Consider the following 20,024-nt stretch of genomic DNA (forward strand, 5'->3'; position numbering starts at 1 on the left):
GAGGAACCTTGCTCTAACAGTAAAACACAGCAAGTGAGTTTCTGTAGTGTAGTGGTCATCACGTTCGCCTAACACGCGAAAGGTCCCCGGTTCGAGACTGTGCATGAGCTGCTTTTATGTGCACCCTCTAAAACCTTATTATCTCAATGCAAGCTTAAGAAGAGGCGGTCCTTGAACCCAGCGAGCCGTGGGAAACTTCCTTTACTTTTGCAAGACGAAACAAATTAATCCGCATCCATCAGTGGTCGCTCTTGTGCCTAGCTTTTTTTTTGTCATGCCATGTTGTATTGTGGGGTCTTTACACTTGTGACATTGCTGTGAACGTTGTAAGTGCAAACATTGGCAGGTGCAGTCAGAAGAGTCAGATCTGTGCACACCCAGGGCTGTCAGGATGGCCGAGTGGTCTAAGGCGCCAGACTCAAGAGAGCTTGATCTTCAGTGCAACTGAGACTTCTGGTCTCCTCATGGAGGCGTGGGTTCAAATCCCACTTCTGACAGGTTTCTTTTACACCCTTAAATCGTCCTGTTTTTTGCAGTGCATTCCCCACACACCACAATCTTTGCACGGACCTGTAACATATGACGAGAAATCCACCAACGATCAGGCTGGTCCCTCAATCACAATTCCATGTATTCCTGGAAGGGACACCTCAGGCACACCTTCCGTTAAATTTGCACTCCATCACACAAACTGCCGTGCTGGTTTCTCATTAAGCAGTTGATCCCATCTTTGTTGTGAGGCTCTCCTGCCACCTTTTGGGCGGAAAAGGCACTGTCCCGGCAACAACACAGGCAGACATGTTCAACAGGGCTTCCTGGTTATGTGGGAGGAGCAGATTGTCATTGGTCCCCCCTTGCGAATTTTAATTTACATAAGGAAGACAGAGAGGTAGCTGGGAGTAGGCAGTACACACGGACATTGAACTCTATCTTGTGATTTGCAGCCAATTCTAGATTGAGGCAGGAGGAAAGGAGGTGATTTGCCCAACAATGGCCATACTGGGAATTCAGCCACCCTGGGGCTCCCAGGTGAGTGTTTCAGTCCTGCGAGCCACTCATATAAATCTCGCCTGATCGAGCCTGATCGAGCGCTGAGTGAGCGTGTTTGAATCCAAGAATCAAATGCCTCTGTCTTAGGAGGAAGAATTGGCAGGCCCTCCCTTGCATCTGGGGTGGAAGTCTATGGGGTAAGTGTCCAGGACTTGCAGAGGAGTACAAGTGCCAGAAAGTGCCTGCAGTTCTCATCAGCGCCTTTTTTCTGCTCTCTGGCAGCTAGGATATCGACTGATCCCTTCCTTGCAAGAGTGAAAAAAACAACACCTTGAGAGAAAACATGACTTTGTGTGGTTCACATAGAGAGAGAGCAGCCAAATAGCCCTGCTTTGTTTCTGAAAGACGCATCAGAAATTGCTTAAAATGCCGACTGGGGAATCAGGCTCGTTGGTCTAGGGGTATGATTCTCGCTTCGGGTGCGAGAGGTCCCGGGTTCAAATCCCGGACGAGCCCATGCTGTGGAATTTTTTTTAGGCTGCTTATTATATAGGGCCATTTCTTCTTTTCAATGCTATAAGACGCCGTGTATGGTGAGAAAGTTCCTTTCCCTCTACGCTATTTCCCACTTTTGGCGTATAGAATTTCAGTGCCGGACTTCTTTGCAACTGCTTTTCTGGGGTGGACCATCAGTGTAGGAAAATTAAATGCAAAGTGTTTTTCTAGTGTGATTTCAGGTATGGTTTTAAAATCGCCTTTTGGAATAAAAGTGGTCCTCGTTCCTTTCTTCCAAAGAAAGAGATCGGGTAAGGAGGGTCCAACTTTGAGCTTCATGGACATTGGCCCTTGGTCTGTGCATTCCAGCCCACTACATGCCAAGAAGATTCGTGCAAGCGTGTCTGTTTCTGTAGTGTAGTGGTTATCACGTTCGCTTTACACGCGAAAGGTCCCTGGTTCGAGACCGGGCAGAAACAGCAGCTTTCTGTTTTTCACACAGTTTGCATTTACTCTCTCAACTTATAGGAAAGCTGAGATAATGGAAGCTGTCTATCCCTCACCAGCGTGATGTACTGTGCTCCAGGGGCATCAGTGACAGCTCAAAAAGAGAAGTGACGATAGTTTGCGCTATTCGTTTGCACGTCCTTGTGTACTGAAGGTTGGGCCTACTTCATGAAAGCAAGGCATGAGAGCAGAAATGGTTTTATTGACCTCACCGAGAGCATACACCTAGAACAAACAAAATGTCTGAAGGATAGAGGCATTTTCATTTCTTGTTCGATGACGGCCATGGAAAAGACAGCAACCATATTGCAGAAGAGAGCAGCATGTGCAGTTGCTTGCTTTGGGTGAAGCATTCACTAACTCGCTGCCAATAACCCCCGGAGCCGGTGCGAAAGGCGACTCTTGTGTGCCTCGGCTCGTTGGTCTAGGGGTATGATTCTCGCTTAGGGTGCGAGAGGTCCCGGGTTCAAATCCCGGACGAGCCCTTTTTCAGAGGTAAACATACGAATCCTACTCAAAACTCACAATGCCTGACTATTTCTCATTACACTCGCCGCATTGTTGCACAAAATATTTTGAACCTCAGAAGAAACATGGATCACCATGCTTTTTCTGCCTTCATGCTTAGTCTGTGTGTGTCCCAGGTGATGCTTTCCCAAGGTGTACTTGCTGGCATTTAGGCATCAGATATTTGTCTGTCGATGCCTGCATAAGTCAATTTTTAATACGTCTAATTGCAAGCATGTTGGCTGATATCTCTGCAGTTTTCACACTTGCTCCTCGCTTTCTGAGTGGCTGCTGATACAGCAGAATAGAAGTAGAGAGAATCCTTGAGAGGAACCTTGCTCTAACAGTAAAACACAGCAAGTGAGTTTCTGTAGTGTAGTGGTCATCACGTTCGCCTAACACGCGAAAGGTCCCCGGTTCGAGACTGTGCATGAGCTGCTTTTATGTGCACCCTCTAAAACCTTATTATCTCAATGCAAGCTTAAGAAGAGGCGGTCCTTGAACCCAGCGAGCCGTGGGAAACTTCCTTTACTTTTGCAAGACGAAACAAATTAATCCGCATCCATCAGTGGTCGCTCTTGTGCCTAGCTTTTTTTTTGTCATGCCATGTTGTATTGTGGGGTCTTTACACTTGTGACATTGCTGTGAACGTTGTAAGTGCAAACATTGGCAGGTGCAGTCAGAAGAGTCAGATCTGTGCACACCCAGGGCTGTCAGGATGGCCGAGTGGTCTAAGGCGCCAGACTCAAGAGAGCTTGATCTTCAGTGCAACTGAGACTTCTGGTCTCCTCATGGAGGCGTGGGTTCAAATCCCACTTCTGACAGGTTTCTTTTACACCCTTAAATCGTCCTGTTTTTTGCAGTGCATTCCCCACACACCACAATCTTTGCACGGACCTGTAACATATGACGAGAAATCCACCAACGATCAGGCTGGTCCCTCAATCACAATTCCATGTATTCCTGGAAGGGACACCTCAGGCACACCTTCCGTTAAATTTGCACTCCATCACACAAACTGCCGTGCTGGTTTCTCATTAAGCAGTTGATCCCATCTTTGTTGTGAGGCTCTCCTGCCACCTTTTGGGCGGAGAAGGCACTGTCCCTGCAACAACACAGGCAGACATGTTCAACAGGGCTTCCTGGTTATGTGGGAGGAGCAGATTGTCATTGGTCCCCCCTTGCGAATTTTAATTTACATAAGGAAGACAGAGAGGTAGCTGGGAGTAGGCAGTACACACGGACATTGAACTCTATCTTGTGATTTGCAGCCAATTCTAGATTGAGGCAGGAGGAAAGGAGGTGATTTGCCCAACAATGGCCATACTGGGAATTCAGCCACCCTGGGGCTCCCAGGTGAGTGTTTCAGTCCTGCGAGCCACTCATATAAATCTCGCCTGATCGAGCCTGATCGAGCGCTGAGTGAGCGTGTTTGAATCCAAGAATCAAATGCCTCTGTCTTAGGAGGAAGAATTGGCAGGCCCTCCCTTGCATCTGGGGTGGAAGTCTATGGGGTAAGTGTCCAGGACTTGCAGAGGAGTACAAGTGCCAGAAAGTGCCTGCAGTTCTCATCAGCGCCTTTTTTCTGCTCTCTGGCAGCTAGGATATCGACTGATCCCTTCCTTGCAAGAGTGAAAAAAACAACACCTTGAGAGAAAACATGACTTTGTGTGGTTCACATAGAGAGAGAGCAGCCAAATAGCCCTGCTTTGTTTCTGAAAGACGCATCAGAAATTGCTTAAAATGCCGACTGGGGAATCAGGCTCGTTGGTCTAGGGGTATGATTCTCGCTTCGGGTGCGAGAGGTCCCGGGTTCAAATCCCGGACGAGCCCATGCTGTGGAATTATTTTTAGGCTGCTTATTATATAGGGCCATTTCTTCTTTTCAATGCTATAAGACGCCGTGTATGGTGAGAAAGTTCCTTTCCCTCTACGCTATTTCCCACTTTTGGCGTATAGAATTTCAGTGCCGGACTTCTTTGCAACTGCTTTTCTGGGGTGGACCATCAGTGTAGGAAAATTAAATGCAAAGTGTTTTTCTAGTGTGATTTCAGGTATGGTTTTAAAATCGCCTTTTGGAATAAAAGTGGTCCTCGTTCCTTTCTTCCAAAGAAAGAGATCGGGTAAGGAGGGTCCAACTTTGAGCTTCATGGACATTGGCCCTTGGTCTGTGCATTCCAGCCCACTACATGCCAAGAAGATTCGTGCAAGCGTGTCTGTTTCTGTAGTGTAGTGGTTATCACGTTCGCTTTACACGCGAAAGGTCCCTGGTTCGAGACCGGGCAGAAACAGCAGCTTTCTGTTTTTCACACAGTTTGCATTTACTCTCTCAACTTATAGGAAAGCTGAGATAATGGAAGCTGTCTATCCCTCACCAGCGTGATGTACTGTGCTCCAGGGGCATCAGTGACAGCTCAAAAAGAGAAGTGACGATAGTTTGCGCTATTCGTTTGCACGTCCTTGTGTACTGAAGGTTGGGCCTACTTCATGAAAGCAAGGCATGAGAGCAGAAATGGTTTTATTGACCTCACCGAGAGCATACACCTAGAACAAACAAAATGTCTGAAGGATAGAGGCATTTTCATTTCTTGTTCGATGACGGCAATGGAAAAGACAGCAACCATATTGCAGAAGAGAGCAGCATGTGCAGTTGCTTGCTTTGGGTGAAGCATTCACTAACTCGCTGCCAATAACCCCCGGAGCCGGTGCGAAAGGCGACTCTTGTGTGCCTCGGCTCGTTGGTCTAGGGGTATGATTCTCGCTTAGGGTGCGAGAGGTCCCGGGTTCAAATCCCGGACGAGCCCTTTTTCAGAGGTAAACATACGAATCCTACTCAAAACTCACAATGCCTGACTATTTCTCATTACACTCGCCGCATTGTTGCACAAAATATTTTGAACCTCAGAAGAAACATGGATCACCATGCTTTTTCTGCCTTCATGCTTAGTCTGTGTGTGTCCCAGGTGATGCTTTCCCAAGGTGTACTTGCTGGCATTTAGGCATCAGATATTTGTCTGTCGATGCCTGCATAAGTCAATTTTTAATACGTCTAATTGCAAGCATGTTGGCTGATATCTCTGCAGTTTTCACACTTGCTCCTCGCTTTCTGAGTGGCTGCTGATACAGCAGAATAGAAGTAGAGAGAATCCTTGAGAGGAACCTTGCTCTAACAGTAAAACACAGCAAGTGAGTTTCTGTAGTGTAGTGGTCATCACGTTCGCCTAACACGCGAAAGGTCCCCGGTTCGAGACCGGGCAGAAACACTGTGCATGAGCTGCTTTTATGTGCACCCTCTAAAACCTTATTATCTCAATGCAAGCTTAAGAAGAGGCGGTCCTTGAACCCAGCGAGCCGTGGGAAACTTCCTTTACTTTTGCAAGACGAAACAAATTAATCCGCATCCATCAGTGGTCGCTCTTGTGCCTAGCTTTTTTTTTGTCATGCCATGTTGTATTGTGGGGTCTTTACACTTGTGACATTGCTGTGAACGTTGTAAGTGCAAACATTGGCAGGTGCAGTCAGAAGAGTCAGATCTGTGCACACCCAGGGCTGTCAGTATGGCCGAGTGGTCTAAGGCGCCAGACTCAAGAGAGCTTGATCTTCAGTGCAACTGAGACTTCTGGTCTCCTCATGGAGGCGTGGGTTCAAATCCCACTTCTGACAGGTTTCTTTTACACCCTTAAATCGTCCTGTTTTTTGCAGTGCATTCCCCACACACCACAATCTTTGCACGGACCTGTAACATATGACGAGAAATCCACCAACGATCAGGCTGGTCCCTCAATCACAATTCCATGTATTCCTGGAAGGGACACCTCAGGCACACCTTCCGTTAAATTTGCACTCCATCACACAAACTGCCGTGCTGGTTTCTCATTAAGCAGTTGATCCCATCTTTGTTGCGAGGCTCTCCTGCCACCTTTTGGGCGGAGAAGGCACTGTCCCTGCAACAACACAGGCAGACATGTTCAACAGGGCTTCCTGGTTATGTGGGAGGAGCAGATTGTCATTGGTCCCCCCTTGCGAATTTTAATTTACATAAGGAATACAGAGAGGTAGCTGGGAGTAGGCAGTACACACGGACATTGAACTCTATCTTGTGATTTGCAGCCAATTCTAGATTGAGGCAGGAGGAAAGGAGGTGATTTGCCCAACAATGGCCATACTGGGAATTCAGCCACCCTGGGGCTCCCAGGTGAGTGTTTCAGTCCTGCGAGCCACTCATATAAATCTCGCCTGATCGAGCCTGATCGAGCGCTGAGTGAGCGTGTTTGAATCCAAGAATCAAATGCCTCTGTCTTAGGAGGAAGAATTGGCAGGCCCTCCCTTGCATCTGGGGTGGAAGTCTATGGGGTAAGTGTCCAGGACTTGCAGAGGAGTACAAGTGCCAGAAAGTGCCTGCAGTTCTCATCAGCGCCTTTTTTCTGCTCTCTGGCAGCTAGGATATCGACTGATCCCTTCCTTGCAAGAGTGAAAAAAACAACACCTTGAGAGAAAACATGACTTTGTGTGGTTCACATAGAGAGAGAGCAGCCAAATAGCCCTGCTTTGTTTCTGAAAGACGCATCAGAAATTGCTTAAAATGCCGACTGGGGAATCAGGCTCGTTGGTCTAGGGGTATGATTCTCGCTTCGGGTGCGAGAGGTCCCGGGTTCAAATCCCGGACGAGCCCATGCTGTGGAATTATTTTTAGGCTGCTTATTATATAGGGCCATTTCTTCTTTTCAATGCTATAAGACGCCGTGTATGGTGAGAAAGTTCCTTTCCCTCTACGCTATTTCCCACTTTTGGCGTATAGAATTTCAGTGCCGGACTTCTTTGCAACTGCTTTTCTGGGGTGGACCATCAGTGTAGGAAAATTAAATGCAAAGTGTTTTTCTAGTGTGATTTCAGGTATGGTTTTAAAATCGCCTTTTGGAATAAAAGTGGTCCTCGTTCCTTTCTTCCAAAGAAAGAGATCGGGTAAGGAGGGTCCAACTTTGAGCTTCATGGACATTGGCCCTTGGTCTGTGCATTCCAGCCCACTACATGCCAAGAAGATTCGTGCAAGCGTGTCTGTTTCTGTAGTGTAGTGGTTATCACGTTCGCTTTACACGCGAAAGGTCCCTGGTTCGAGACCGGGCAGAAACAGCAGCTTTCTGTTTTTCACACAGTTTGCATTTACTCTCTCAACTTATAGGAAAGCTGAGATAATGGAAGCTGTCTATCCCTCACCAGCGTGATGTACTGTGCTCCAGGGGCATCAGTGACAGCTCAAAAAGAGAAGTGACGATAGTTTGCGCTATTCGTTTGCACGTCCTTGTGTACTGAAGGTTGGGCCTACTTCATGAAAGCAAGGCATGAGAGCAGAAATGGTTTTATTGACCTCACCGAGAGCATACACCTAGAACAAACAAAATGTCTGAAGGATAGAGGCATTTTCATTTCTTGTTCGATGACGGCCATGGAAAAGACAGCAACCATATTGCAGAAGAGAGCAGCATGTGCAGTTGCTTGCTTTGGGTGAAGCATTCACTAACTCGCTGCCAATAACCCCCGGAGCCGGTGCGAAAGGCGACTCTTGTGTGCCTCGGCTCGTTGGTCTAGGGGTATGATTCTCGCTTAGGGTGCGAGAGGTCCCGGGTTCAAATCCCGGACGAGCCCTTTTTCAGAGGTAAACATACGAATCCTACTCAAAACTCACAATGCCTGACTATTTCTCATTACACTCACCGCATTGTTGCACAAAATATTTTGAACCTCAGAAGAAACATGGATCACCATGCTTTTTCTGCCTTCATGCTTAGTCTGTGTGTGTCCCAGGTGATGCTTTCCCAAGGTGTACTTGCTGGCATTTAGGCATCAGATATTTGTCTGTCGATGCCTGCATAAGTCAATTTTTAATACGTCTAATTGCAAGCATCTTGGCTGATATCTCTGCAGTTTTCACACTTGCTCCTCGCTTTCTGAGTGGCTGCTGATACAGCAGAATAGAAGTAGAGAGAATCCTTGAGAGGAACCTTGCTCTAACAGTAAAACACAGCAAGTGAGTTTCTGTAGTGTAGTGGTCATCACGTTCGCCTAACACGCGAAAGGTCCCCGGTTCGAGACTGTGCATGAGCTGCTTTTATGTGCACCCTCTAAAACCTTATTATCTCAATGCAAGCTTAAGAAGAGGCGGTCCTTGAACCCAGCGAGCCGTGGGAAACTTCCTTTACTTTTGCAAGACGAAACAAATTAATCCGCATCCATCAGTGGTCGCTCTTGTGCCTAGCTTTTTTTTTGTCATGCCATGTTGTATTGTGGGGTCTTTACACTTGTGACATTGCTGTGAACGTTGTAAGTGCAAACATTGGCAGGTGCAGTCAGAAGAGTCAGATCTGTGCACACCCAGGGCTGTCAGGATGGCCGAGTGGTCTAAGGCGCCAGACTCAAGAGAGCTTGATCTTCAGTGCAACTGAGACTTCTGGTCTCCTCATGGAGGCGTGGGTTCAAATCCCACTTCTGACAGGTTTCTTTTACACCCTTAAATCGTCCTGTTTTTTGCAGTGCATTCCCCACACACCACAATCTTTGCACGGACCTGTAACATATGACGAGAAATCCACCAACGATCAGGCTGGTCCCTCAATCACAATTCCATGTATTCCTGGAAGGGACACCTCAGGCACACCTTCCGTTAAATTTGCACTCCATCACACAAACTGCCGTGCTGGTTTCTCATTAAGCAGTTGATCCCATCTTTGTTGTGAGGCTCTCCTGCCACCTTTTGGGCGGAGAAGGCACTGTCCCTGCAACAACACAGGCAGACATGTTCAACAGGGCTTCCTGGTTATGTGGGAGGAGCAGATTGTCATTGGTCCCCCCTTGCGAATTTTAATTTACATAAGGAAGACAGAGAGGTAGCTGGGAGTAGGCAGTACACACGGACATTGAACTCTATCTTGTGATTTGCAGCCAATTCTAGATTGAGGCAGGAGGAAAGGAGGTGATTTGCCCAACAATGGCCATTCTGGGAATTCAGCCACCCTGGGGCTCCCAGGTGAGTGTTTCAGTCCTGCGAGCCACTCATATAAATCTCGCCTGATCGAGCCTGATCGAGCGCTGAGTGAGCGTGTTTGAATCCAAGAATCAAATGCCTCTGTCTTAGGAGGAAGAATTGGCAGGCCCTCCCTTGCATCTGGGGTGGAAGTCTATGGGGTAAGTGTCCAGGACTTGCAGAGGAGTACAAGTGCCAGAAAGTGCCTGCAGTTCTCATCAGCGCCTTTTTTCTGCTCTCTGGCAGCTAGGATATCGACTGATCCCTTCCTTGCAAGAGTGAAAAAAACAACACCTTGAGAGAAAACATGACTTTGTGTGGTTCACATAGAGAGAGAGCAGCCAAATAGCCCTGCTTTGTTTCTGAAAGACGCATCAGAAATTGCTTAAAATGCCGACTGGGGAATCAGGCTCGTTGGTCTAGGGGTATGATTCTCGCTTCGGGTGCGAGAGGTCCCGGGTTCAAATCCCGGACGAGCCCATGCTGTGGAATTATTTTTAGGCTGCTTATTATATAGGGCCATTTCTTCTTTTCAATGCTATAAGACGCCGTGTATGGTGAGAAAGTTCCTTTCCCTCTACGCTATTTCCCACTTTTGGCGTATAGAATTTCAGTGCCGGACTTCTTTGCAACTGCTTTTCTGGGGTGGACCATCAGTGTAGGAAAATTAAATGCAAAGTGTTTTTCTAGTGTGATTTCAGGTATGGTTTTAAAATCGCCTTTTGGAATAAAAGTGGTCCTCGTTCCTTTCTTCCAAAGAAAGAGATCGGGTAAGGAGGGTCCAACTTTGAGCTTCATGGACATTGGCCCTTGGTCTGTGCATTCCAGCCCACTACATGCCAAGAAGATTCGTGCAAGCGTGTCTGTTTCTGTAGTGTAGTGGTTATCACGTTCGCTTTACACGCGAAAGGTCCCTGGTTCGAGACCGGGCAGAAACAGCAGCTTTCTGTTTTTCACACAGTTTGCATTTACTCTCTCAACTTATAGGAAAGCTGAGATAATGGAAGCTGTCTATCCCTCACCAGCGTGATGTACTGTGCTCCAGGGGCATCAGTGACAGCTCAAAAAGAGAAGTGACGATAGTTTGCGCTATTCGTTTGCACGTCCTTGTGTACTGAAGGTTGGGCCTACTTCATGAAAGCAAGGCATGAGAGCAGAAATGGTTTTATTGACCTCACCGAGAGCATACACCTAGAACAAACAAAATGTCTGAAGGATAGAGGCATTTTCATTTCTTGTTCGATGACGGCCATGGAAAAGACAGCAACCATATTGCAGAAGAGAGCAGCATGTGCAGTTGCTTGCTTTGGGTGAAGCATTCACTAACTCGCTGCCAATAACCCCCGGAGCCGGTGCGAAAGGCGACTCTTGTGTGCCTCGGCTCGTTGGTCTAGGGGTATGATTCTCGCTTAGGGTGCGAGAGGTCCCGGGTTCAAATCCCGGACGAGCCCTTTTTCAGAGGTAACCATACGAATCCTACTCAAAACTCACAATGCCTGACTATTTCTCATTACACTCGCCGCATTGTTGCACAAAATATTTTGAACCTCAGAAGAAACATGGATCACCATGCTTTTTCTGCCTTCATGCTTAGTCTGTGTGTGTCCCAGGTGATGCTTTCCCAAGGTGTACTTGCTGGCATTTAGGCATCAGATATTTGTCTGTCGATGCCTGCATAAGTCAATTTTTAATACGTCTAATTGCAAGCATGTTGGCTGATATCTCTGCAGTTTTCACACTTGCTCCTCGCTTTCTGAGTGGCTGCTGATACAGCAGAATAGAAGTAGAGAGAATCCTTGAGAGGAACCTTGCTCTAACAGTAAAACACAGCAAGTGAGTTTCTGTAGTGTAGTGGTCATCACGTTCGCCTAACACGCGAAAGGTCCCCGGTTCGAGACTGTGCATGAGCTGCTTTTATGTGCACCCTCTAAAACCTTATTATCTCAATGCAAGCTTAAGAAGAGGCGGTCCTTGAACCCAGCGAGCCGTGGGAAACTTCCTTTACTTTTGCAAGACGAAACAAATTAATCCGCATCCATCAGTGGTCGCTCTTGTGCCTAGCTTTTTTTTTGTCATGCCATGTTGTATTGTGGGGTCTTTACACTTGTGACATTGCTGTGAACGTTGTAAGTGCAAACATTGGCAGGTGCAGTCAGAAGAGTCAGATCTGTGCACACCCAGGGCTGTCAGGATGGCCGAGTGGTCTAAGGCGCCAGACTCAAGAGAGCTTGATCTTCAGTGCAACTGAGACTTCTGGTCTCCTCATGGAGGCGTGGGTTCAAATCCCACTTCTGACAGGTTTCTTTTACACCCTTAAATCGTCCTGTTTTTTGCAGTGCATTCCCCACACACCACAATCTTTGCACGGACCTGTAACATATGACGAGAAATCCACCAACGATCAGGCTGGTCCCTCAATCACAATTCCATGTATTCCTGGAAGGGACACCTCAGGCACACCTTCCGTTAAATTTGTACTCCATCACACAAACTGCCGTGCTGGTTTCTCATTAAGCAGTTGATCCCATCTTTGTTGTGAGGCTCTCCTGCCACCTTTTGGGCGGAGAAGGCACTGTCCCTGCAACAACACAGGCAGACATGTTCAACAGGGCTTCCTGGTTATGTGGGAGGAGCAGATTGTCATTGGTCCCCCCTTGCGAATTTTAATTTACATAAGGAAGACAGAGAGGTAGCTGGGAGTAGGCAGTACACACGGACATTGAACTCTATCTTGTGATTTGCAGCCAATTCTAGATTGAGGCAGGAGGAAAGGAGGTGATTTGCCCAACAATGGCCATACTGGGAATTCAGCCACCCTGGGGCTCCCAGGTGAGTGTTTCAGTCCTGCGAGCCACTCATATAAATCTCGCCTGATCGAGCCTGATCGAGCGCTGAGTGAGCGTGTTTGAATCCAAGAATCAAATGCCTCTGTCTTAGGAGCAAGAATTGGCAGGCCCTCCCTTGCATCTGGGGTGGAAGTCTATGGGGTAAGTGTCCAGGACTTGCAGAGGAGTACAAGTGCCAGAAAGTGCCTGCAGTTCTCATCAGCGCCTTTTTTCTGCTCTCTGGCAGCTAGGATATCGACTGATCCCTTCCTTGCAAGAGTGAAAAAAACAACACCTTGAGAGAAAACATGACTTTGTGTGGTTCACATAGAGAGAGAGCAGCCAAATAGCCCTGCTTTGTTTCTGAAAGACGCATCAGAAATTGCTTAAAATGCCGACTGGGGAATCAGGCTCGTTGGTCTAGGGGTATGATTCTCGCTTCGGGTGCGAGAGGTCCCGGGTTCAAATCCCGGACGAGCCCATGCTGTGGAATTATTTTTAGGCTGCTTATTATATAGGGCCATTTCTTCTTTTCAATGCTATAAGACGCCGTGTATGGTGAGAAAGTTCCTTTCCCTCTACGCTATTTCCCACTTTTGGCGTATAGAATTTCAGTGCCGGACTTCTTTGCAACTGCTTTTCTGGGGTGGACCATCAGTGTAGGAAAATTAAATGCAAAGTGTTTTTCTAGTGTGATTTCAGGTATGGTTTTAAAATCGCCTTTTGGAATAAAAGTGGTCCTCGTTCCTTTCTTCCAAAGAAAGAGATCGGGTAAGGAGGGTCCAACTTTGAGCTTCATGGACATTGGCCCTTGGTCTGTGCATTCCAGCCCACTACATGCCAAGAAGATTCGTGCAAGCGTGTCTGTTTCTGTAGTGTAGTGGTTATCACGTTCGCTTTACACGCGAAAGGTCCCTGGTTCGAGACCGGGCAGAAACAGCAGCTTTCTGTTTTTCACACAGTTTGCATTTACTCTCTCAACTTATAGGAAAGCTGAGATAATGGAAGCTGTCTATCCCTCACCAGCGTGATGTACTGTGCTCCAGGGGCATCAGTGACAGCTCAAAAAGAGAAGTGACGATAGTTTGCGCTATTCGTTTGCACGTCCTTGTGTACTGAAGGTTGGGCCTACTTCATGAAAGCAAGGCATGAGAGCAGAAATGGTTTTATTGACCTCACCGAGAGCATACACCTAGAACAAACAAAATGTCTGAAGGATAGAGGCATTTTCATTTCTTGTTCGATGACGGCCATGGAAAAGACAGCAACCATATTGCAGAAGAGAGCAGCATGTGCAGTTGCTTGCTTTGGGTGAAGCATTCACTAACTCGCTGCCAATAACCCCCGGAGCCGGTGCGAAAGGCAACTCTTGTGTGCCTCGGCTCGTTGTTCTAGGGGTATGATTCTCGCTTAGGGTGCGAGAGGTCCCGGGTTCAAATCCCGGACGAGCCCTTTTTCAGAGGTAAACATACGAATCCTACTCAAAACTCACAATGCCTGACTATTTCTCATTACACTCGCCGCATTGTTGCACAAAATATTTTGAACCTCAGAAGAAACATGGATCACCATGCTTTTTCTGCCTTCATGCTTAGTCTGTGTGTGTCCCAGGTGATGCTTTCCCAAGGTGTACTTGCTGGCATTTAGGCATCAGATATTTGTCTGTCGATGCCTGCATAAGTCAATTTTTAATACGTCTAATTGCAAGCATGTTGGCTGATATCTCTGCAGTTTTCACACTTGCTCCTCGCTTTCTGAGTGGCTGCTGATACAGCAGAATAGAAGTAGAGAGAATCCTTGAGAGGAACCTTGCTCTAACAGTAAAACACAGCAAGTGAGTTTCTGTAGTGTAGTGGTCATCACGTTCGCCTAACACGCGAAAGGTCCCCGGTTCGAGACCGGGCAGAAACACTGTGCATGAGCTGCTTTTATGTGCACCCTCTAAAACCTTATTATCTCAATGCAAGCTTAAGAAGAGGCGGTCCTTGAACCCAGCGAGCCGTGGGAAACTTCCTTTACTTTTGCAAGACGAAACAAATTAATCCGCATCCATCAGTGGTCGCTCTTGTGCCTAGCTTTTTTTTTGTCATGCCATGTTGTTTTGTGGGGTCTTTACACTTGTGACATTGCTGTGAACGTTGTAAGTGCAAACATTGGCAGGTGCAGTCAGAAGAGTCAGATCTGTGCACACCCAGGGCTGTCAGGATGGCCGAGTGGTCTAAGGCGCCAGACTCAAGAGAGCTTGATCTTCAGTGCAACTGAGACTTCTGGTCTCCTCATGGAGGCGTGGGTTCAAATCCCACTTCTGACAGGTTTCTTTTACACCCTTAAATCGTCCTGTTTTTTGCAGTGCATTCCCCACACACCACAATCTTTGCACGGACCTGTAACATATGACGAGAAATCCACCAACGATCAGGCTGGTCCCTCAATCACAATTCCATGTATTCCTGGAAGGGACACCTCAGGCACACCTTCCGTTAAATTTGCACTCCATCACTCAAACTGCCGTGCTGGTTTCTCATTAAGCAGTTGATCCCATCTTTGTTGTGAGGCTCTCCTGCCACCTTTTGGGCGGAGAAGGCACTGTCCCTGCAACAACACAGGCAGACATGTTCAACAGGGCTTCCTGGTTATGTGGGAGGAGCAGATTGTCATTGGTCCCCCCTTGCGAATTTTAATTTACATAAGGAAGACAGAGAGGTAGCTGGGAGTAGGCAGTACACACGGACATTGAACTCTATCTTGTGATTTGCAGCCAATTCTAGATTGAGGCAGGAGGAAAGGAGGTGATTTGCCCAACAATGGCCATACTGGGAATTCAGCCACCCTGGGGCTCCCAGGTGAGTGTTTCAGTCCTGCGAGCCACTCATATAAATCTCGCCTGATCGAGCCTGATCGAGCGCTGAGTGAGCGTGTTTGAATCCAAGAATCAAATGCCTCTGTCTTAGGAGCAAGAATTGGCAGGCCCTCCCTTGCATCTGGGGTGGAAGTCTATGGGGTAAGTGTCCAGGACTTGCAGAGGAGTACAAGTGCCAGAAAGTGCCTGCAGTTCTCATCAGCGCCTTTTTTCTGCTCTCTGGCAGCTAGGATATCGACTGATCCCTTCCTTGCAAGAGTGAAAAAAACAACACCTTGAGAGAAAACATGACTTTGTGTGGTTCACATAGAGAGAGAGCAGCCAAATAGCCCTGCTTTGTTTCTGAAAGACGCATCAGAAATTGCTTAAAATGCCGACTGGGGAATCAGGCTCGTTGGTCTAGGGGTATGATTCTCGCTTCGGGTGCGAGAGGTCCCGGGTTCAAATCCCGGACGAGCCCATGCTGTGGAATTATTTTTAGGCTGCTTATTATATAGGGCCATTTCTTCTTTTCAATGCTATAAGACGCCGTGTATGGTGAGAAAGTTCCTTTCCCTCTACGCTATTTCCCACTTTTGGCGTATAGAATTTCAGTGCCGGACTTCTTTGCAACTGCTTTTCTGGGGTGGACCATCAGTGTAGGAAAATTAAATGCAAAGTGTTTTTCTAGTGTGATTTCAGGTATGGTTTTAAAATCGCCTTTTGGAATAAAAGTGGTCCTCGTTCCTTTCTTCCAAAGAAAGAGATCGGGTAAGGAGGGTCCAACTTTGAGCTTCATGGACATTGGCCCTTGGTCTGTGCATTCCAGCCCACTACATGCCAAGAAGATTCGTGCAAGCGTGTCTGTTTCTGTAGTGTAGTGGTTATCACGTTCGCTTTACACGCGAAAGGTCCCTGGTTCGAGACCGGGCAGAAACAGCAGCTTTCTGTTTTTCACACAGTTTGCATTTACTTTCTCAACTTATAGGAAAGCTGAGATAATGGAAGCTGTCTATCCCTCACCAGCGTGATGTACTGTGCTCCAGGGGCATCAGTGACAGCTCAAAAAGAGAAGTGACGATAGTTTGCGCTATTCGTTTGCACGTCCTTGTGTACTGAAGGTTGGGCCTACTTCATGAAAGCAAGGCATGAGAGCAGAAATGGTTTTATTGACCTCACCGAGAGCATACACCTAGAACAAACAAAATGTCTGAAGGATAGAGGCATTTTCATTTCTTGTTCGATGACGGCCATGGAAAAGACAGCAACCATATTGCAGAAGAGAGCAGCATGTGCAGTTGCTTGCTTTGGGTGAAGCATTCACTAACTCGCTGCCAATAACCCCCGGAGCCGGTGCGAAAGGCGACTCTTGTGTGCCTCGGCTCGTTGGTCTAGGGGTATGATTCTCGCTTAGGGTGCGAGAGGTCCCGGGTTCAAATCCCGGACGAGCCCTTTTTCAGAGGTAAACATACGAATCCTACTCAAAACTCACAATGCCTGACTATTTCTCATTACACTCGCCGCATTGTTGCACAAAATATTTTGAACCTCAGAAGAAACATGGATCACCATGCTTTTTCTGCCTTCATGCTTAGTCTGTGTGTGTCCCAGGTGATGCTTTCCCAAGGTGTACTTGCTGGCATTTAGGCATCAGATATTTGTCTGTCGATGCCTGCATAAGTCAATTTTTAATACGTCTAATTGCAAGCATGTTGGCTGATATCTCTGCAGTTTTCACACTTGCTCCTCGCTTTCTGAGTGGCTGCTGATACAGCAGAATAGAAGTAGAGAGAATCCTTGAGAGGAACCTTGCTCTAACAGTAAAACACAGCAAGTGAGTTTCTGTAGTGTAGTGGTCATCACGTTCGCCTAACACGCGAAAGGTCCCCGTTTCGAGACTGTGCATGAGCTGCTTTTATGTGCACCCTCTAAAACCTTATTATCTCAATGCAAGCTTAAGAAGAGGCGGTCCTTGAACCCAGCGAGCCGTGGGAAACTTCCTTTACTTTTGCAAGACGAAACAAATTAATCCGCATCCATCAGTGGTCGCTCTTGTGCCTAGCTTTTTTTTTGTCATGCCATGTTGTATTGTGGGGTCTTTACACTTGTGACATTGCTGTGAACGTTGTAAGTGCAAACATTGGCAGGTGCAGTCAGAAGAGTCAGATCTGTGCACACCCAGGGCTGTCAGGATGGCCGAGTGGTCTAAGGCGCCAGACTCAAGAGAGCTTGATCTTCAGTGCAACTGAGACTTCTGGTCTCCTCATGGAGGCGTGGGTTCAAATCCCACTTCTGACAGGTTTCTTTTACACCCTTAAATCGTCCTGTTTTTTGCAGTGCATTCCCCACACACCACAATCTTTGCACGGACCTGTAACATATGACGAGAAATCCACCAACGATCAGGCTGGTCCCTCAATCACAATTCCATGTATTCCTGGAAGGGACACCTCAGGCACACCTTCCGTTAAATTTGCACTCCATCACACAAACTGCCGTGCTGGTTTCTCATTAAGCAGTTGATCCCATCTTTGTTGTGAGGCTCTCCTGCCACCTTTTGGGCGGAGAAGGCACTGTCCCTGCAACAACACAGGCAGACATGTTCAACAGGGCTTCCTGGTTATGTGGGAGGAGCAGATTGTCATTGGTCCCCCCTTGCGAATTTTAATTTACATAAGGAAGACAGAGAGGTAGCTGGGAGTAGGCAGTACACACGGACATTGAACTCTATCTTGTGATTTGCAGCCAATTCTAGATTGAGGCAGGAGGAAAGGAGGTGATTTGCCCAACAATGGCCATACTGGGAATTCAGCCACCCTGGGGCTCCCAGGTGAGTGTTTCAGTCCTGCGAGCCACTCATATAAATCTCGCCTGATCGAGCCTGATCGAGCGCTGAGTGAGCGTGTTTGAATCCAAGAATCAAATGCCTCTGTCTTAGGAGGAAGAATTGGCAGGCCCTCCCTTGCATCTGGGGTGGAAGTCTATGGGGTAAGTGTCCAGGACTTGCAGAGGAGTACAAGTGCCAGAAAGTGCCTGCAGTTCTCATCAGCGCCTTTTTTCTGCTCTCTGGCAGCTAGGATATCGACTGATCCCTTCCTTGCAAGAGTGAAAAAAACAACACCTTGAGAGAAAACATGACTTTGTGTGGTTCACATAGAGAGAGAGCAGCCAAATAGCCCTGCTTTGTTTCTGAAAGACGCATCAGAAATTGCTTAAAATGCCGACTGGGGAATCAGGCTCGTTGGTCTAGGGGTATGATTCTCGCTTCGGGTGCGAGAGGTCCCGGGTTCAAATCCCGGACGAGCCCATGCTGTGGAATTATTTTTAGGCTGCTTATTATATAGGGCCATTTCTTCTTTTCAATGCTATAAGACGCCGTGTATGGTGAGAAAGTTCCTTTCCCTCTACGCTATTTCCCACTTTTGGCGTATAGAATTTCAGTGCCGGACTTCTTTGCAACTGCTTTTCTGGGGTGGACCATCAGTGTAGGAAAATTAAATGCAAAGTGTTTTTCTAGTGTGATTTCAGGTATGGTTTTAAAATCGCCTTTTGGAATAAAAGTGGTCCTCGTTCCTTTCTTCCAAAGAAAGAGATCGGGTAAGGAGGGTCCAACTTTGAGCTTCATGGACATTGGCCCTTGGTCTGTGCATTCCAGCCCACTACATGCCAAGAAGATTCGTGCAAGCGTGTCTGTTTCTGTAGTGTAGTGGTTATCACGTTCGCTTTACACGCGAAAGGTCCCTGGTTCGAGACCGGGCAGAAACAGCAGCTTTCTGTTTTTCACACAGTTTGCATTTACTCTCTCAACTTATAGGAAAGCTGAGATAATGGAAGCTGTCTATCCCTCACCAGCGTGATGTACTGTGCTCCAGGGGCATCAGTGACAGCTCAAAAAGAGAAGTGACGATAGTTTGCGCTATTCGTTTGCACGTCCTTGTGTACTGAAGGTTGGGCCTACTTCATGAAAGCAAGGCATGAGAGCAGAAATGGTTTTATTGACCTCACCGAGAGCATACACCTAGAACAAACAAAATGTCTGAAGGATAGAGGCATTTTCATTTCTTGTTCGATGACGGCCATGGAAAAGACAGCAACCATATTGCAGAAGAGAGCAGCATGTGCAGTTGCTTGCTTTGGGTGAAGCATTCACTAACTCGCTGCCAATAACCCCCGGAGCCGGTGCGAAAGGCGACTCTTGTGTGCCTCGGCTCGTTGGTCTAGGGGTATGATTCTCGCTTAGGGTGCGAGAGGTCCCGGGTTCAAATCCCGGACGAGCCCTTTTTCAGAGGTAAACATACGAATCCTACTCAAAACTCACAATGCCTGACTATTTCTCATTACACTCGCCGCATTGTTGCACAAAATATTTTGAACCTCAGAAGAAACATGGATCACCATGCTTTTTCTGCCTTCATGCTTAGTCTGTGTGTGTCCCAGGTGATGCTTTCCCAAGGTGTACTTGCTGGCATTTAGGCATCAGATATTTGTCTGTCGATGCCTGCATAAGTCAATTTTTAATACGTCTAATTGCAAGCATGTTGGCTGATATCTCTGCAGTTTTCACACTTGCTCCTCGCTTTCTGAGTGGCTGCTGATACAGCAGAATAGAAGTAGAGAGAATCCTTGAGAGGAACCTTGCTCTAACAGTAAAACACAGCAAGTGAGTTTCTGTAGTGTAGTGTTCATCACGTTCGCCTAACACGCGAAAGGTCCCCGGTTCGAGACTGTGCATGAGCTGCTTTTATGTGCACCCTCTAAAACCTTATTATCTCAATGCAAGCTTAAGAAGAGGCGGTCCTTGAACCCAGCGAGCCGTGGGAAACTTCCTTTACTTTTGCAAGAC

General features: G+C 47.3%; 28 non-coding genes across 28 annotated transcripts; all 28 read left to right on the forward strand.

Annotated features, from left to right (window-relative positions):
• Positions 1–385: 385 nt before the first annotated feature.
• On the forward strand, positions 386–497 carry TRNAL-CAA (transfer RNA leucine (anticodon CAA)). Its single transcript has 2 exons — positions 386–423; positions 452–497. It is a non-coding gene; the product is annotated as a tRNA-Leu (tRNA).
• Positions 498–1,434: 937 nt separating this feature from the next.
• TRNAP-CGG (transfer RNA proline (anticodon CGG)) lies at positions 1,435–1,506 on the forward strand. Its single transcript has one exon. It is a non-coding gene; the product is annotated as a tRNA-Pro (tRNA).
• A 385-nt stretch (positions 1,507–1,891) lies between these two features.
• Positions 1,892–1,964, forward strand: TRNAV-UAC (transfer RNA valine (anticodon UAC)). The gene has a single exon. It is a non-coding gene; the product is annotated as a tRNA-Val (tRNA).
• A 441-nt stretch (positions 1,965–2,405) lies between these two features.
• On the forward strand, positions 2,406–2,477 carry TRNAP-AGG (transfer RNA proline (anticodon AGG)). The gene has a single exon. It is a non-coding gene; the product is annotated as a tRNA-Pro (tRNA).
• Positions 2,478–3,211: 734 nt separating this feature from the next.
• On the forward strand, positions 3,212–3,323 carry TRNAL-CAA (transfer RNA leucine (anticodon CAA)). Its single transcript has 2 exons — positions 3,212–3,249; positions 3,278–3,323. It is a non-coding gene; the product is annotated as a tRNA-Leu (tRNA).
• A 937-nt stretch (positions 3,324–4,260) lies between these two features.
• TRNAP-CGG (transfer RNA proline (anticodon CGG)) lies at positions 4,261–4,332 on the forward strand. The gene has a single exon. It is a non-coding gene; the product is annotated as a tRNA-Pro (tRNA).
• Positions 4,333–4,717: 385 nt separating this feature from the next.
• TRNAV-UAC (transfer RNA valine (anticodon UAC)) lies at positions 4,718–4,790 on the forward strand. Its single transcript has one exon. It is a non-coding gene; the product is annotated as a tRNA-Val (tRNA).
• Positions 4,791–5,231: 441 nt separating this feature from the next.
• Positions 5,232–5,303, forward strand: TRNAP-AGG (transfer RNA proline (anticodon AGG)). The gene has a single exon. It is a non-coding gene; the product is annotated as a tRNA-Pro (tRNA).
• A 386-nt stretch (positions 5,304–5,689) lies between these two features.
• On the forward strand, positions 5,690–5,762 carry TRNAV-AAC (transfer RNA valine (anticodon AAC)). Its single transcript has one exon. It is a non-coding gene; the product is annotated as a tRNA-Val (tRNA).
• Positions 5,763–7,099: 1,337 nt separating this feature from the next.
• On the forward strand, positions 7,100–7,171 carry TRNAP-CGG (transfer RNA proline (anticodon CGG)). The gene has a single exon. It is a non-coding gene; the product is annotated as a tRNA-Pro (tRNA).
• Positions 7,172–7,556: 385 nt separating this feature from the next.
• On the forward strand, positions 7,557–7,629 carry TRNAV-UAC (transfer RNA valine (anticodon UAC)). The gene has a single exon. It is a non-coding gene; the product is annotated as a tRNA-Val (tRNA).
• Positions 7,630–8,070: 441 nt separating this feature from the next.
• On the forward strand, positions 8,071–8,142 carry TRNAP-AGG (transfer RNA proline (anticodon AGG)). The gene has a single exon. It is a non-coding gene; the product is annotated as a tRNA-Pro (tRNA).
• A 734-nt stretch (positions 8,143–8,876) lies between these two features.
• On the forward strand, positions 8,877–8,988 carry TRNAL-CAA (transfer RNA leucine (anticodon CAA)). The gene is made up of 2 exons: positions 8,877–8,914; positions 8,943–8,988. It is a non-coding gene; the product is annotated as a tRNA-Leu (tRNA).
• A 937-nt stretch (positions 8,989–9,925) lies between these two features.
• On the forward strand, positions 9,926–9,997 carry TRNAP-CGG (transfer RNA proline (anticodon CGG)). Its single transcript has one exon. It is a non-coding gene; the product is annotated as a tRNA-Pro (tRNA).
• Positions 9,998–10,382: 385 nt separating this feature from the next.
• On the forward strand, positions 10,383–10,455 carry TRNAV-UAC (transfer RNA valine (anticodon UAC)). Its single transcript has one exon. It is a non-coding gene; the product is annotated as a tRNA-Val (tRNA).
• Positions 10,456–10,896: 441 nt separating this feature from the next.
• On the forward strand, positions 10,897–10,968 carry TRNAP-AGG (transfer RNA proline (anticodon AGG)). Its single transcript has one exon. It is a non-coding gene; the product is annotated as a tRNA-Pro (tRNA).
• A 734-nt stretch (positions 10,969–11,702) lies between these two features.
• TRNAL-CAA (transfer RNA leucine (anticodon CAA)) lies at positions 11,703–11,814 on the forward strand. The gene is made up of 2 exons: positions 11,703–11,740; positions 11,769–11,814. It is a non-coding gene; the product is annotated as a tRNA-Leu (tRNA).
• Positions 11,815–12,751: 937 nt separating this feature from the next.
• TRNAP-CGG (transfer RNA proline (anticodon CGG)) lies at positions 12,752–12,823 on the forward strand. Its single transcript has one exon. It is a non-coding gene; the product is annotated as a tRNA-Pro (tRNA).
• Positions 12,824–13,208: 385 nt separating this feature from the next.
• Positions 13,209–13,281, forward strand: TRNAV-UAC (transfer RNA valine (anticodon UAC)). Its single transcript has one exon. It is a non-coding gene; the product is annotated as a tRNA-Val (tRNA).
• An 899-nt stretch (positions 13,282–14,180) lies between these two features.
• TRNAV-AAC (transfer RNA valine (anticodon AAC)) lies at positions 14,181–14,253 on the forward strand. Its single transcript has one exon. It is a non-coding gene; the product is annotated as a tRNA-Val (tRNA).
• Positions 14,254–14,541: 288 nt separating this feature from the next.
• Positions 14,542–14,653, forward strand: TRNAL-CAA (transfer RNA leucine (anticodon CAA)). Its single transcript has 2 exons — positions 14,542–14,579; positions 14,608–14,653. It is a non-coding gene; the product is annotated as a tRNA-Leu (tRNA).
• A 937-nt stretch (positions 14,654–15,590) lies between these two features.
• Positions 15,591–15,662, forward strand: TRNAP-CGG (transfer RNA proline (anticodon CGG)). Its single transcript has one exon. It is a non-coding gene; the product is annotated as a tRNA-Pro (tRNA).
• Positions 15,663–16,047: 385 nt separating this feature from the next.
• On the forward strand, positions 16,048–16,120 carry TRNAV-UAC (transfer RNA valine (anticodon UAC)). The gene has a single exon. It is a non-coding gene; the product is annotated as a tRNA-Val (tRNA).
• A 441-nt stretch (positions 16,121–16,561) lies between these two features.
• Positions 16,562–16,633, forward strand: TRNAP-AGG (transfer RNA proline (anticodon AGG)). The gene has a single exon. It is a non-coding gene; the product is annotated as a tRNA-Pro (tRNA).
• Positions 16,634–17,367: 734 nt separating this feature from the next.
• TRNAL-CAA (transfer RNA leucine (anticodon CAA)) lies at positions 17,368–17,479 on the forward strand. The gene is made up of 2 exons: positions 17,368–17,405; positions 17,434–17,479. It is a non-coding gene; the product is annotated as a tRNA-Leu (tRNA).
• A 937-nt stretch (positions 17,480–18,416) lies between these two features.
• Positions 18,417–18,488, forward strand: TRNAP-CGG (transfer RNA proline (anticodon CGG)). Its single transcript has one exon. It is a non-coding gene; the product is annotated as a tRNA-Pro (tRNA).
• Positions 18,489–18,873: 385 nt separating this feature from the next.
• TRNAV-UAC (transfer RNA valine (anticodon UAC)) lies at positions 18,874–18,946 on the forward strand. Its single transcript has one exon. It is a non-coding gene; the product is annotated as a tRNA-Val (tRNA).
• Positions 18,947–19,387: 441 nt separating this feature from the next.
• On the forward strand, positions 19,388–19,459 carry TRNAP-AGG (transfer RNA proline (anticodon AGG)). The gene has a single exon. It is a non-coding gene; the product is annotated as a tRNA-Pro (tRNA).
• Positions 19,460–20,024: the final 565 nt, after the last annotated feature.

Source organism: Triturus cristatus, chromosome 10 (assembly GCF_964204655.1).
Source record: "Triturus cristatus chromosome 10, aTriCri1.1, whole genome shotgun sequence".
Lineage (NCBI taxonomy): Eukaryota > Metazoa > Chordata > Amphibia > Caudata > Salamandridae > Triturus > Triturus cristatus.